Genomic DNA, 16,695 nt, shown 5'->3' with positions numbered 1-16,695 from the left:
TCAGTGTCTGCAGGCCATGCACTCATGACAAAAGCATGCAATGTTGGTGGCAGCAGTGATTCTTTTCTGTATTTTTAGGAATTTTATTTCTATTTTTTCTTCATTATAGCATGACAGTCAAGTGCCAGCATAGCAGAATCTTTCCTTTTGGGCTATTAGCTTTTCTCACTTTGCCCACTTCTTCCCCACTGCATCCACAATGCTCATGATTGCAATGTTTCTTGGTTTCCCATGATCTGTTCTGTCGCCAGTGTACTGTGGCAGTTATGCAACTATTCCCTTAACATGTTGGCCCCTGATCTGTTTAAAGTGCAAGTCTTCTTTCTCATCAATATCAGCAATAAATAAAAGCATCATGCTTTAATGCCTTTGTGTAATTGTCCTTACTGAATCTAAATACTGGGTGACAGCAATGCTTTCAGGCTATTTGTTTTTAATGAAAGTATTTTAGAAGCATTCAACATAGACATGCAATGCAAACATGCTCATAAATATGACCTGAGGCAGGAAGGATGGAATTAAAAATGCAACAGTGCAATATAATTTAAAAAAAAGAAGTTAAGAAGCTGTCTCAGGCAATCATCAAATTACTGTTGATGTAATTTGCCTCAAACTATCTCCATGAATCAAAAAGAGGAAAGCTTAGGAAGATACAGAAAAAGCAGATTTTATTATGTTTCTAAATATTTCACGAAATTCCAAATCTACTGCTGTAGCATATTATAAATGTAAAGGTCCATTTACAGCTGATCTGAGTTTTCTTAAAGCAGAACATCTATTTAACTGGAAAACAAAGTTTTATGCTACATATGAAAGAATAATTATTTCCATTCAAGAACTTAATTCACACTTCAAAAGACAATTTTTTGTAATTAAAAGTAAACATTACATTTAATTGGCTGCCTGCCTTAAAATGTAAAGTCATGGCTATGATAATTGTGATCCCTATCAGATTATCGATGTTTCAAAATTTCGAAAGTCATATGGGTGGGACCATATGATCAAAGTTTTTAAATGAATGGAGATTGCGGTACAGTGCAGAACGGGAAATTTTTGTTATTCATATTACAGACCATATAGTATCCCACTGGTTGCTTTGCAATTGCATGGCAAGATTATATGTGAATGTTACACAAGGAGCATTGAATCTGCTACATGAAAAGAATGTGACAGCTAGTAGAAGAGGAAGTGAGACAAATATTTAACATATTGTTTTTAGTACTGTAGGAAATTAGAGAAAAAGAGAACATCTATACCAAGAAACCCCAGACTGTATGCAAGAAAGAGAACAGTGATTAGTGCAGAACAGTATAAAAAATGCATGTCTATAAGCAGTTGTGCTGAAGTACTGAATACCATGATTGTGGAGAAATATAGTACCTACTCATTTTTTAGGTTAAATATTGGTTCACAACTTACCAGAAATAATTTCTGTGCAAATACGTGCAACAGGCATCCTTTGAATGAAATTTTTGGCTTTAATATTATATCACCAAAGCATTAGTATAATTTTTATAAACTGTTACTGACGATTGACCAGGATAATTTAACACAATAGAGTAAACCAATACCATCCTATCCCCTGAACTGCTTATATCCCATTAATTTCCAGCTTCTAGCCCTTTGCCAGTATTAGAATAGACTTTACATAAATAGAGTTGGAAAAGATCCTACATAGATTCAGTACATTCTTTGCATAGGCTAAGAAATACAACCATTTTGAAGCAGGCCTATATCTTCATTTTGTATTTTACATTTTGCATGTAGCTTTAATAAATGCAGTTTCAGTGGAAAGGTACAGATGAGCTATGTTCAGTAAACAGCCTTCAGGCCAAAACACTGATAAAAAAAGATGTGTAGAACTCATAGATTCTCTAGAGAATATTTTGTTATGTGTCAGAATGTCCTTACAGAGATATAAACAGACAGCTACATATTAGGCCATCTGGACACAATTTGTTATTAGAATTTATGTTTACTAAGTTTGAGGTTCAAGGCTGAGTAAAGGATTCAAGGTACACAGACAAGGTATAAGATATATGAACATCTAAGACAGAGAGGCAATGCACTGAAGTGCAGAATACACAGTACAGAGTATGTAGTTCAGTTTGGTTCTGTCTATTCAGTGCTCAGAGGGAACTGTCAGTGTAGATCAAGGTTCTGACAGCGTTTGCATATGACATTATCTGTGCTGCTAACTCCATTGTATTGTCATCCTTGCTAAGATTCTTATAGGTTCATAGGTAGGTACTAGGCTATCTTCCTGAAGGCATTTATAAATCTAGCCAGAATGTGTTGGCTTTTGCCACCCCCTTAGATTAGTTCTCTGTGCCTCTGTCCAGCAGAGCCACTGAAGTGATCCCTGGGGTAAATTTTCTGTTTCCCATCCACTCATCAAGGTTTCTCTTGAAGAGTGTTAGTGAGGAGATCTGCCTAATGTAGATTGAAATCTTGTTCCAAAGCATGGGAAGTCTCTGGGACAGGAATCTATCCCTCCAGCATGTCCTATTTATTGTTGTGGTGAGGTTTCGATCCCTAGAGCATGTGGCTTGAAGGGATAAGGTTTTCTTTAGGCAGTGGCAGCTGTTCAAATCAAAGGGGGGGCTGCATGAGACAGCTGAATGGGTGGGGTCAATGGGAAGGGGTGCGGCCAACTAGAAAGGGGAGGAGCTATGCTCAAAACCACAAAACCTGTAACTTTAATTAAATACCCTGCCCTGGGTGCCAAACCATCATTATGAGTGTCCAACCCAACATTGTCAGAGTCCAATCAAGACAAAATAAAGTATAGAAGAAAAAAAAATATTTCAATGCATTAGCTGCATGGCAGCTTACTTAATATCTAGATGGAAACAAAAAGGTTGTGAGGCATGAAAAAAATAAATTACTTTTTAAATACATTACTGGAATGCCAGTCAAAATCAAGTATAAAAAAACAAGCAGCACTCAACTCAAACCAGCACTCAACTCAAACCACTTCTCCTTGCACTGCAGTTCTAATTATAATTTATATTCAGCTTTCTTAAAGTACCAAGTAACATGCTGAAAGTAGCAATCTCTATGATACCCCCACTTGCAAAAATGTTTCTTATCCAAAAAAGACCTGCTGCCTGAGAGCAATTATCTACTTGTTTCATGGGGAAAACATGATCAAAGTAAAAATAAAAAGGAAACAAGAAACAAGCTCAAGATACATTGCTTAAAGGATTACTGCACAGGTTATGGACCACACATGATAGATTGGCATTCTGTTTAGTTTACAGGTAAAGCCTGCAAAGATGACTGCAAGTCTCCAACAAATGTAATGAGCTTCTTAAAATAATGTAATCCTGTCCTTTATTACAAATACTGTCATATGGATTCAATACCCAAGGCTTATACGTTATCTAGTTATGCAAGTATTCTCTGCATGGCAACAACAGAAAGGCTTTCAATGCTGGCAGTTCTTTAACAGTATGCTTATTAAAGCTTACTTGCATCTTACAATCTCAGACAAGCTTATCTGATGGTCATTAAAGCATTGCTACTTAAACACAGAGCAACAGACACTTTCTGAATACTAAGCATAAATCAACAGTATAAAAATATGACAGAAACCAGAACATTCTGCAAAATCAAGGACAGATGAAAAGCCACTGTAGTACTTGTGTTTAGCTTGGATGGGGGGATACTCTGCACATTTACACTGCATAACTGCTCCTCGCCTTTCTTGGACACATCCAGAGTCACTACATTGGGGAGTGGGGTGTAACAAGTATGTCACAATTTGAAATGCCTCTGGCTGACTGTGATGGCCCTGAGACATTTGTCATACCTCTCAACCTCAGAGCAAGAAATCTGGACAAAGCCGTATATAGAAGAGGGACAAAGGCTCAAAAATAAGGACAATTTTTAAATATTGCTCTTATAAACTTAGAAAGATAATAGAATAGTAGGTTTTACATTAGTATGAATTTTCTGAAGGGTATGAAATCTGAAACTCAAATGTCTGTCATTATTTTCTAACTTCAGTCTTTAATGATTTGCCACGAATTTGCCAAAAAAAATACAATTTTATGAAAAATGGACCAAAAATGTGATGCAAAAATATAAAATAGCCACACAATACAGCTGGAAACCTGTCAAAGAAGGGACACTTTTCTAATATTAGTACTGTTAACTTGAGCAGCTGACAAAATAAAATAATCTACATGCTTTTCTGAAATAAAAGTAATCTATAACTGATTATTACAGCTATTTATTAATTGTAAACCCTCTGCATTTTCTTCCAAAATTTCCATTTTGCGGTGAGATTATTAGGGGAAGAGCAACATTTTGAGCCAAAATCAGGTATAGTTGAGAGGTTTGGATATGCCTAATTCTATAATGCAATTTATTTGCACATACCTTTCAACCTGTTAATGCAGGAAATCTGAACAAGGCCAAATATATTGGGGGAACATATAAACAACACTAAAAATTGCTCTTGTATAAACTGAGACAGTTGATAGAATAAAAGGTCTTGCTTTAGCATGCATTCTTCTGAAAGTTATGAAGTCTGAAACTCAGTGTCTGTCATTTAGTGACTTAATTCCTAAATGATTTGCCAGAAAACCACAAATTTTATAAGGAACAAAACAAAAATAAGAAGCAAAAATCTATTCATTCTGTGAAAATCTGGACAGTTGACAGGTATATTTCAGCCGGGGCTAACTGAGTTTGCTGCCCTCCCCCCTCACAAAATCATGGTTGAATGGAGCCACCCCCTTGCAGCCATTCAAATGAACCATAACTTGGTTATTTCACCCCATTTACCATAAACACTAATGTGCATACTACTTTACTTCTACGATGATTTGGACTTCATTTGAAAGTTTTATTTTGCATTTTACAGCACATACACTAAGACATCTACTAAACAAAGCAATGTAGTCTCACAATGAAAACAGACTTAGCATTAAAACTTTTCTGCCCTTGAAATTCACATTCATTGAAACAGCACTGAAACCCATATTCAAAGAAAATGCATTTTAGCTAGTGGCAGATAAAGAATAACTTTTGGCTATTTTCAAAGGATAGGACCCTTGCACACAAAACATACATGTGTTCTGTGATGCATCTTCCTGATTGCATTAAATTATATTCGTTGTAAAATACAGTACAGTTGTTAGAGGGCGTTTTAAATTTATTGTTTTGAACATTTTTCCAGTAAACAATGAAACAAAATGCATGCACCAAGAATTACAATACTGCCCAATTGAGAACATTTCCATCGTAAAAGTCTACTCAAACTTTTACAATCCACCAGTATCAGTAAATATGCACAATCTGTGCAGAAGTAAAAGTTATCTAAATAATTCCACATTAAAAAGATATGTAACTAATGAAGGGGTTGCTGCTAGCAAACAACTTTATATTTCATTGTTTCATCTACAAATAAAGTGCCTGTTGCCCTTGAGGAATAAATTGCCTATATTACATTAAAAATTATAAGCTAGTAATATTGCAATAGAGAATGGATGGCAAACTGATAACATGTTCATAGTTACTAGGTACCTCTGACCAAAGAGGACATTCTCAGGACTGCAGCATCCACCCCCTTTAAAAGTACAACACAGTACAGTATCAGCAACACATCTACATACTGTGGGAGTAGAACCCACAGCCTTCTGCATCGAAAGCAAGTACACTACCTGTTATGATATTAACAATGCAAGTAAACTCAGCATAGGCAGCAATAAATGTCTCTTCAAGCTCTCAGCATCAAAAGCAAGTACACTACCTGTTGTGCTATTAACAATGCAAGTAAACTCAGCATAAGCAGCACTAAACATCTCTTCAAGTTCTCAGCTCCTTGTAAAATCCACTCGACACCCAACTGTATCTCTTAACTTTGCAGTACAAGAAATCTGGAAAAAGCCAAAATTTATTGGGATGGAGAAGGAGATAAAAGCCCAAAAACCAGAGATACATTTTAAACACTGCTTGTATAATCTTGGAAAGTTGCTACAATAAAATGTTATGTTACCATCATGCATTTCACTGCCAACTCTTGAATGCAGGACCCCAGGCACTACAGTCAGAGCAGTATACCACTATGTCATAAGCTGTTTCTTAAAAGAAATGAAGACTGAAACTTAAATGGCTATGATTTAATGAATTCAGTTCTCACCATACATCTCAACCTCTTAGCACAAAAAACTTGGACAAAGCCAATAATGAGGGAATACAGCCCCCAGACATATTCAATGAATTCAGTTCTCAGTTCTCACCATAGCTCTCAACCTCTTAGCACAGTTGCTAGAATAAAATGTTATATTATCACCATGTTTTTCACTGCCAAGTCTTGAACACAGGACCCTACACACTATAGTTAGAGCAACATACCACTATGCCATATAAGTTGTTTCTTAAAAGAAATGAAGACTGAAACTTAAATGGCTATTATTTAATGAATTCAGTTCTCACTGTACCTCTCAACCTCATAACACAAAACACTTGGACAAAGCCAATAATAGGGGAATACAGCCCCAAAACATATTCAGTGCATTCTGTTTTCAGTTCTCATCAAAACTCTCAACCTCGGCACAAAGAAATAGGACAAAACCAAATAATGGGAGAATACAGCCCCAAAATAGGGACAATTTCAAATATTGATGTTATAAAATTTGTAGAATAAATGGTTTTGTTTTGTGTAGTGTTACCAATGTGTTTTCTGAAGAATATGAAGTCTGAAATTCAAATGCCTGTGTCATCACATTAAGAAACATATGAGGCAAAAATCTGCAGTGGTGGTGGGTAGGGAATTCAGGCTGTTGCTGCTACCTGTATCCAAAGTACAGGGTTTGAGCCTAAGCCTGCATAACTCTAGCCACCAGGAATATTGGAGTGGGGCATTTCACACACACACACACACACACACACACACACACACACTGCTCCTGCCATTACTCCCTTGCAAGTAGCAGTCGGTCCAAGAGTATGCATGCATGTTGGGAGTGAAAGCCAGCTAATCAGATATGAGCCAGGAGTGCAGACTGAAAACATTGTACTCTGTTCTCCTTGCAGTCTATGCGGTCATAAATCGCATAGACTTCTGGGGCATCTAGAATGAGTTCCTTGTTTTTGTAATCCGGACTGGTTCTATAAAACACATAGGGAAAAAAGCACACATGCGCAGGACTTGCAGCTACTTTTCTGTTGTTTTCATTTTTACAGCTGGGGGGCTACAGTCCTGCAGCCCAATAGCACGAGCTGCCCCTGTCTTTAGGTGGAGCTTGTCCGTCAATTCTGGGTTGGACATGGCTTTGTATGTCAGGCAGAGATCACCTCTGAGTAAGTGGTATCTTATTTTGCTGTTCATTGTATTTGTTGTATTAATAATCGCTCCTAATAAACTGCAGGAAGTTTTTGGAGTTACTTTTGTACTAAAGTGTATTACAGTTTTCATCTGTGGGATTAGGCACCTTTACAATCAACAGATACATTTTTCCGTTAATATTTCTGAAAATCTGTATTGACAACAAGCCCTTTAAATATATGAATGAATATGTTCTCTGCATTAACTCTCAAAACAACTTAGGAAAGGATTTAATTGATTTCCGTGTGTCAATGCTTTGCTTTAAGGCAAGACCTTCCTCAAAAAGCCTATGATATTGAGCAAATTAAATTGCAATAATTGTTTACTTACTCCAAGATTGTACAACTTCAAAAGTTATATTTGTTCAGTTGGCATGCGGGGAATTGATGCCTACTTAATCTAGGATACTAACTTCAATGTTCAATGAAATAGCCTCACTGAGTCAGACTTTAAAAGGAAGAGATTCCATATACCATATTTGATTTGTTTCTCCTACCGCCATTTAACAGGCGAACAATTCCATTTCCTGAAATACGAACCAGTGCTTAATGACTGCTGTTGAGTTTATTGATCTCAGATTGCATTTAACATGGCTGACCATGCCATACTAATTGATAGGACCTATGAACTTAGATTTGCATGAGGCCAGTGCCATCATTCAAATGAGATGTTAAAATGAGGTCCCATCTGCTTGCGTTGGTGGTTGCTCAGGTGGATGTAAATGATCCCATGTCACCTACTGATAAGAATACAGGAAGTACCCCAATAGCCTGCACAATTATCCCCTTGCAGTATCAATATCTGTTTGCATCTCCCCAGAAAAAAATGCCACTATCCTAGTGGGATTAGGTAAGTAAAATGATTGTCAGGGTGATAAGGATGAATAAAAATTATGTCTGAATGGCCCACCATAGGCTGGGTCTATATCACTGTGCTTCTTTTATCTGAAACTCATAAGTGCCATCAGAAATAATATCTTAATTCATAATTAGGAAGATGCATTTCCTTAATAATTTAATAACATCTGCTGGCACTACAAAATCATGACAGCCAACTTATAATTTCATAAGAGTTTACTAGACTAATGACCACAAATGCCTTTTTAAGCCCAGCCATGCATCCCAAGTCACTGACAAGTTCTGATACCCTTGATAAGTATAAGCACGGGCCTGGGAGATGAACCATTTACAGGTTACCTGTGTCCATAAGAGATATAGGTGCTAAACCAGGGATGAATTTCCTGTTCTCCATCCAATTCTCAAAGTTGGACTTGAATTGGTTTAGAGAGTAACTCTGCTTCACGTGGATGTGGAGCCTGTTCCACAGACAGAGTAGTCTCTGAGATACGTACCTGTCTATCCAGCAGGTCCTATTTATATCACAGACAAGGTTTAAGTCTTTAGAATGAGTAATTCTGGTGCTGTTTGTTTTGTGGATATACAGGAGGTCCATCAGAGTAGCTTCTGACAATGCCTGTATGCCAGGCATAGACCTCCTCTCAAAAGCCTGTAGGAGAAAGAATACAGAGATTGGGCCTTGAGGCAGTCTACATAGGACATTTTACTTATACCCTGTATTCTTTTAGTAAGGAACCTCTGTGGACATTCCAGTTGTTGGATATGCCTGATTTGGTACATACCAAAAGGGGCATTGTACTCAATGATAGGTATGATGAATGCCAAATAGAGTGGAACAATAACTTCTTTGGATTTAGATGCCATACCTTTGTTTAGAAGGTGCACAGCATAGAATGATTTTCTCACTACTGTAGACACATGATGGTTAAAGGCTAGATTACTATCTATGTGTGTCCCTAAGTCACTGACTACTGGGTCAGCTCTAAGGGGTGTGTTGTCAATATGATAGTTAGCAGGGATGAGTAACTTCCCAAAGGGTAGTATTATGCATTTCTTGGCATTTAGTTTTAGTCCATGGCTCTAACACCAGTTGTTTGTTTGTGTCAGCCCTTACTCGAGAACATTTGTGTCAGTGTGGGATTCAATGACAGCTCCTAATTTGCAATCATCTATAAATTTAGTCAGCTAGAGGCCACTGACAATGGCCTTGACTTCAGAGAAGTAAGTGCCAGAAAATAGTGGTCCAAGGACTGATCCCTGAGGGACTCCACTTGTTACTGGCCTCTTTGTAGAGGTGGACTCCCAAATTCTAACATCCTGGGTCCTGTCTGTGAGCCAGTTGGCTATCCACTGGGTGATATATGAGTTTGTACCTAACCTCTTGAGTTTGTCAACAATGCCTGAGTGGGATATTGTGTCAAATGCCTTGGCCAGGTCAAGGTAGGCAGTGTGAACTATTTTCACTTCATCCATTGCTTTGGTTACCTTCTCAAAGAAGTCCACCAGGTTGAGTAGGCATGATCTGCCCTTGAAACCAGTCTGGGTTATGTCCAGTGTCTGGAGGTTTACTATATCACTATTGATCATTTCCATGATAATTCTTTCCATGGCTTTATATATAGGATTAGTAAGACTTATGGGTCTGTAGTTTCCATTGTCTGTAGAAGGTCCACCTTTTTGCAGAGGGATGATTCTGCTGTTCTCCATTCATGAGGCATGCAACCTGTTTGGAGGCTACAGTTAAATAGTAATTCCAGAGGACCTGATAGGTCATGTTTCATGCTATTTAGAAGACATTCTTGGATAGTGTTTGGGTCCACTGATGAAGTGTTCTTGGTCTTAGAGAGAGCATTAAGGACCTATTCCCGAGGGAAGGTTGAGGGGGAGAGAGGGGTAACATTGGAACTGTATTTATCAGCCAGGAAGTTTGCTACATCTTCTGGCTCAGTATAGGTAGCTCCATTTACATGAGCTCTGCACACAGTTGTGTATTGCCTTTGAGGCTGCAGACATAGCTAAAGAATGCTTTGTGGTTGTCCTTGGCCTGGGAGGCCAAACTTGCCTCAGATTTGGCTTTGGTAGACTTTATTTGTTCTCTGTGTTGTTTAGTTTGATGAGAGTTCTTTTATCCTGCTGAGTTATCTCTGGAAAAGCTATCCTTATCCTTCACATTTTGATTTGAAAATGATAATACAGTGACTAGTGGTCTCATATGGCCATGAAACCTTCAACCATGCTTTTGTTACTCCACAGCTATCCTATTTTTTTATTTTTTTTTGCATTTGATGTGTTTTTAGAAAAAAAGCTTTTCCTGAAGGAAACCTTCTGCAAGATTGCTCTTGTCAAATGGAAATCTTTGCCAGCACATCTCAGAGAAATATTTCTTCAGTGCCATGTTTTAGAACAGACTAATAAATCACTTCATAAAATCATCCTTAGCCAAGTGTTTGACTGCCATAAAAGGATGGAAATCTTCCCCTTTATTTCACCATTAGACTCATGTAATGTCTCGGATTTCTGTTATAGCTAGTTCCTGATGTTTAAAATGCCTCAATACATTCGATATAACTCACTAATCATGCTGGCAAGTGCATGTAAATATTACACAATTATAGTTTGTTTGGTTTATACAGATATATACCTCAGAATAGCTTTAATTTCACAGCTTAGATATTTGTCTTCTTGTCACTATATTTCTATACTGAAAGTGACAATATATTTATCTGGAAATTATCTACCTTTGTCACTGGTCCAGGTCATGGTAGAAAATAGTCTTTGGAGAGCTCTACCTTATGATCACTTCTGACTCCTCGGTTTGGTAAGTGCATTTTTCCACTGAGAGAGTTCTAATAAAGGAGGGGTATGCAATGAGTCTATGAGAATAAGTGCAACTAGATTTTCCTCTCATTTTCTCAGAAGCTTATGTTTGATTATAGCCTCTTGGAGAACTGTTTAGATTTAATGCTAAACTGAATTAATCAAAGATGATATAAGTTAAATCTGGAGAACATTGAGCTGATGTTAATAAATGTTGCTGTCTATACAGGATTTCCTATGTGTTGTGTCTTATTGTTTATAGAAACTATGGGGTGGATTTTTTTTCTAGGGTGATCCTAGAGGACATGCTGATGTGAAGAATGAAATGTTATTAACTACTAATATTTTAATCTCGTAAGCATCTTCAGAGTTCATCACCAGATGCAAAGTTCAGACTCAGAGACAATGATTTATGAGCTGGATTACAATAGCTTTTGCAAAATTCTACAATCAGGGTGCTGACAGAATATTAATATCATTATATGAACATATCACCCATATGCTGTTGGAACAGTGCTGGCCATAGCCACCGTTTGTGGTTTCACTGTTATTTAAGATTTTGACTCTTCATCAAAGTACTGCATCACCAGGGTCCACTTTATCTAACAGTCCTGCTGCTACCCTGTTAACTAGTTCTCCAGCTTTGCTCTGCTGTGGTGGGAAGGGACTGCTAGTAGTTCTAAATATATACTGAGAACAATCTCCTTAAACATCACTGCCTTACTGGCTGCAGGCTCATGATGCTGCATCATACTGTAAAAACTCCCTGAAATACCCTGTAGTTACGAAGGTAGAGCTGAACCCAGGATGAGATTTTTTTCATGCTGATTTTTTTTTCTAATGACTTTTTAGAGTTACTGCAGTTTCACACATTTATGTCATATGTCACTTATTCTTTTGTTAACATTAAATTGCTGTGTAGTGAATTATGCTTTACGATTTATAAGACACAAGCATCTAAATAATGTGCAGAGCTAAAGTTCACTATATCTGTTTTACAAATAAATACATTAGTCACAGTGAAGGAGCACTCAGAAGCGGCCCAAGGTCAACTGGTGCCCTAGGCAAAAAGGCTCCACGGCGCCTCCACCACATCACTTGGTGCCCCCATCCTAGTCTACCTACACCAAATAAATACTGGAAAAGTGCCCCTGTTAAAGTGGCGCCCTAGGCAGCTGCCTAGTTGGCTATTTGCCTAAGGCCAGCACTGAAATGTACCTTCAGCTGGTAAAACTACAAATGGAGGGCAATGTTCTGATGATGGTACTGTTCAACACCATATCCTGTAAAGTGCTGCATGATTGTTCAGCAGGATGTTGCTATGCATTTGGAGTTAACACAAAACACAAACAAAGCAAATACATAGCTTCTCCCCTCCTGAGTTCTATCTTTAAATTTAATTATTCTCATATTGAAACTGTGCTAATCTCAGATACAGTACAGGAAAGAAAAAACATTGTATTAAGCAATATTTATAGTTTGCTACAAATTTGAATGCATTCAAGAACTCATGGATCAATCTTCTTTAATGTTGTATTTTACTGAGAATGAACACTGGCAAGTTAATGATATTTTAACAAACTCAGAGACATCTGGATTTTTAGTTATGTAGATCAATGCGTCACTAATAAAAACAGACATTTGTCAATAAGCATTGTTGAGTAAACACAAAGAAACATTGCTGCTCTGTTTTCTTATTAAAATGAATTTAACTATATCATGTTAATACTTATTTAGGTATCTCTAAATTAAGTTAAACACTAGCATTCTTTATAAACAAGCCGCGGTGGTGCAGCGGTAGCATTGTTGATTCACAGCAAGAGGTTCTCCCGTTTGATTCTTGGCTGGAGCACACTCTATGTGGAGACTGCATGTTTTCCACGCGGTCGAGTGGCCTTCGAAAGACATGCATGAACGGGCGTGCCTTCGTTGAAGGGTGAGCATCGGGCTGGTACCTCAGCATCATAAAAATTGGTTGCTAATCATTAGCGGACTGGAGTTCCGCTGTGGTGACCCCTAACCGGGAAAAACTACAAGAAAACAAACTAGCATTCTTTATAAAGACAAACCTATACATTGTCGCTAAATGTAATCATAAGCAAATAAAGTGTTAGATCTAATATAGACATTCCACCTTGGATGTGTAATGCATTTTAATTACAACATTCACTGCATTTCCAGTCTCTTTAATTTAATATCAGTATAGGGTTACCATCTGTCCCACTTTGCGAGGGACAGTCCCTCTTTGGACAGTTGTGTCCTGCAAAAAAATTGTAAAAATGGCAAATGTCCTGAGATTTTAGGACAGAATTATTTCCCATAGTTTATGTAATAGTTGCATAAAACAGTTATTCTGTATGTGAAACATCTAAATGTTATAAGAAACAGAATAAGCAACTAAAATGTTACAAGAATAAGCTTTTATTTAGGCAAAAAAGTGAAGTTCTGTCCTTTGTACTGGCTGTGGGTATGTACTGGCCTGCAAAATCTGATGTTTGTACCAAAAATGTCCCACATTTGGGCATTTGAAAAGATGAGAACCCTATATCAGTATTACATGCATTCAATAATCATGAACGTTTTCAATAATCACGATTCTTTTAGCTTAGTTGCATGTTCACACAAGCTTTGCCTTGTTAAACAGCTTCTAAATACCTCTCTTTAATTTTTCATCTGTGGAATGTTTTTCGCTCTCTTTGAAAATTCAATTGCTGTATATATTTTCAGTGTTAAAAAATGATTTTAACATGTGTACATACTATACTTCTCTGTATTTGGAGCTTATGTATTATAATTGTCTATAATGGAGCTTGTTGTTTATGTACAGAAATAGTCTGTATTGGAGCTTTTCTCCGTGGGTCTCGACTGAAAATTGGCTTCTAGCTCAGTTGGACTAACCTGGTCAACAAATGTCAAATAAATAAATAAATAAATAAATACATAATTCTATAATTTGCCAGTCTGTATGTCCTTCCTAGTCCATGTGAGTTTTTGCTGTGTTTTTGTTTCCTCACACTTTACTGTAGGCGACTCAGTAATTCTGTAGGCTGCACACTGTATGTGGGTGAAGGTGCAACTTGCTCTGTTCTGGCATCCTGCCTAAAATTAGTTCAGCATCTTATATTGACTGATTGCTGAGAGAGTCTTCAGCTTTGCAACACCCCTGAATAGGATACAGTAAGTATCAAAAATAAACAAATAAGTGAAGAAATATTACTGAACTGCTATCCCTCTTTGTTAATGCTATATGAATACAAGTGTTGCAAAACACTGTGTAATGAACTGCCCTGACTTTATTCACTCATAGTTAAAATTTTTGTCTTGTTATGCAAACCACAGTTAACAGAATTAGCTTGCTTTTTGATAAAACAATTACTCTCTCATGTGGTACAACAGAAATGTTTTGCTGTGTACTCTAGATGTTAAAAAAGTGACCCAAATGAATTTCATACTGTAGAATTTTACCTGGAATGCTGTTACATAGCCTTATGAAGATTTGTTTTCATTGTTACTGAAATTAGAATCATGATGTCACATTGGTACAGCGGTAGCATTGTTACCTCACAGCAAGAGGTTCTTCCTTTCAGTTCTCGGCTGGGCTTGGGAGTGCCTTCTGTGTGGAGTCTGCATGTCCTCCCCGTGGTTGGGTAGTGTTCGAAAGACATGCGTGCATAAATGGGCATGCTTTTATTGAAGGTTGGGCGTCGAGCTGGCACCTCAGCATTTCGTAAAAATCTACTGCCAATCATTAGCGGACCGGAGTTCCACTGTGGTGACCCCTTACCGGGAAAAGCCGAAAGACAAACAACAACAACTGTATACAAGTCTGCCTGGTTAGGCAGAGTTATTATCTATCTAGCAAAGTGTTATGCATATTTTATATGTGTCTACTGTGCTTTTGTGGCAGACTACAATGCAGTAATAAGTGACTCAAATATGGTGAAAAAAAAGTAGTCATGTATGAAATTACCAGTGAAGTTTAAATCCAAATGAAAACTACTACTACTCCTGTCTAGCAGTTGAGCATGGAGAGTCTAATTATTATCTCTGGAAGTCAATGTCCCATAGACTTGAATAGGAGTATTGTGATTGGCTAGCTGAAGAGGTGTGGTTGGTGTAGCATTCTGAACATCCAATGCCTTATGAGTGATTCATATGTAAGCAGTAATGCCCCACAGGGTGTGTGTTATTGTCGAAATAACACCCGCCCAGGGGTGTTCTGAGGCCCGATGCCACAGGCAGAGGGCCTCTTCACCTGTTGAAGGGCATTATTTCTGCAATAACACACACTCTAGAGTGCATTATTGTGCTTATAGAATGGGCTGTCTCTAACATTGGGCAGGATTCATGAAGGCTTGCATGGAGTCTAAGAGTAGTGTAAGACTCCATGCAGCCCTCGCGATCCAGGAACAGCCCAAAATTCCGTGTAAGAGACCAGCTAAAACGTCTCTTACACAGAGTGGGCGTGGATATGCTAATCACCTCACTTGCTGCCGAAAGGCATGCAGATGAGGTAGATTAGCGAGCCAGGAAGCCCAAAGCAGCCCGTGTAAGAGCCGTTTTAGCTGCAGAAATGTACTCAATTGACAACTGAGTACGTTTCTGCAAAAAACACAATGGAGCCATGTCAGCTCCAAATAAAGGGTGCATATGTGTCAGACAGCATGCCAATGGCCAAATATGTGGCCATTGGCAAGGTACCCCGATGCAAATATGAGAAATAAATAATTTTTTTTCGGCGATTGCCGATGTTTAAACGCAGCGCAGCCCCGTTCAAACAGGCTGCGCTGTATAAAACATAAAAATGAAGGTTATAAACCCACAAATGTGGGTTTTATGCAATACATGGATTTACAATGCAGGGACCAGCAGACCAAAAACAACATGGCCACCGTTTAGTAGTTGCTAAGGGGGGAAGCTGATTCTAAGAAATGTAACTAAGCATTAGTAGGCAATCTGATGTAAATGAGTGTTAGGATACTGAATTCCACTGTCACATAGCAAATGAGCACATTCTGAGTAGTGTAAGAGATACATAAGGGGGAGGAATAGAGTAGGAGATAGGTGACATTACAGGGGGGAATGGCAGAAAGAAATGCAGTTCATTGGAGGTCAGTGTTACATGACAGATGTCAGACACATATCATGGAAAGAGGAGTGCCACAAGATAAGCATGGGAAAGTCAAGAAATGGAAGGTGTACACTGTTGCTTACACCAAAGTTTCTTGCTGGGCATCATGCGATGTCAGGCGCCATGAGGCGCGAGTAGGGCAGTGTGCGTGCGTGTAAGGCAGACTGAGCATGTGGGAGCCTGTTGGCAGACTTGTAAGACTGTTTGCGCTGGTGTGCATGCATTTTAACCCAAATAAGATGATTCTAAACCATGTAAGCATGTGTGCACATGTAAGCCAATATGAGCGTGTTTCTGCTGGTATGCGCGTTGCTCCCCCCTGAGGAAACAGAAAGGAAAGAGGAAGCAACAGAATTAGTAGGAAGCTAGAAGGGAATACTGCTGGAGCTAGCAGGTGAAAACAATTAGAAGCAGGCAATTACACAAGCAGAATAGTAGCTCAGCCAAGCACTTAAATCTCTGCAAACAGCAGTGCAGGATGTTTCTCTCAAGAGACACTGCAAGACAGGAGTAAGCTATTAGAAGTGAAAACTGAAAAAGCTGAACTCAGA

The sequence above is a fragment of the Protopterus annectens genome, chromosome 7.part0 (assembly GCF_019279795.1).
Source record: "Protopterus annectens isolate FY-2018-M chromosome 7.part0, PAN1.0, whole genome shotgun sequence".
NCBI classification, from domain to species: Eukaryota; Metazoa; Chordata; order Ceratodontiformes; family Protopteridae; genus Protopterus; species Protopterus annectens.
The sequence above is the reverse complement of the archived record's forward strand: the minus strand, read 5'-3'. Positions refer to the sequence as shown.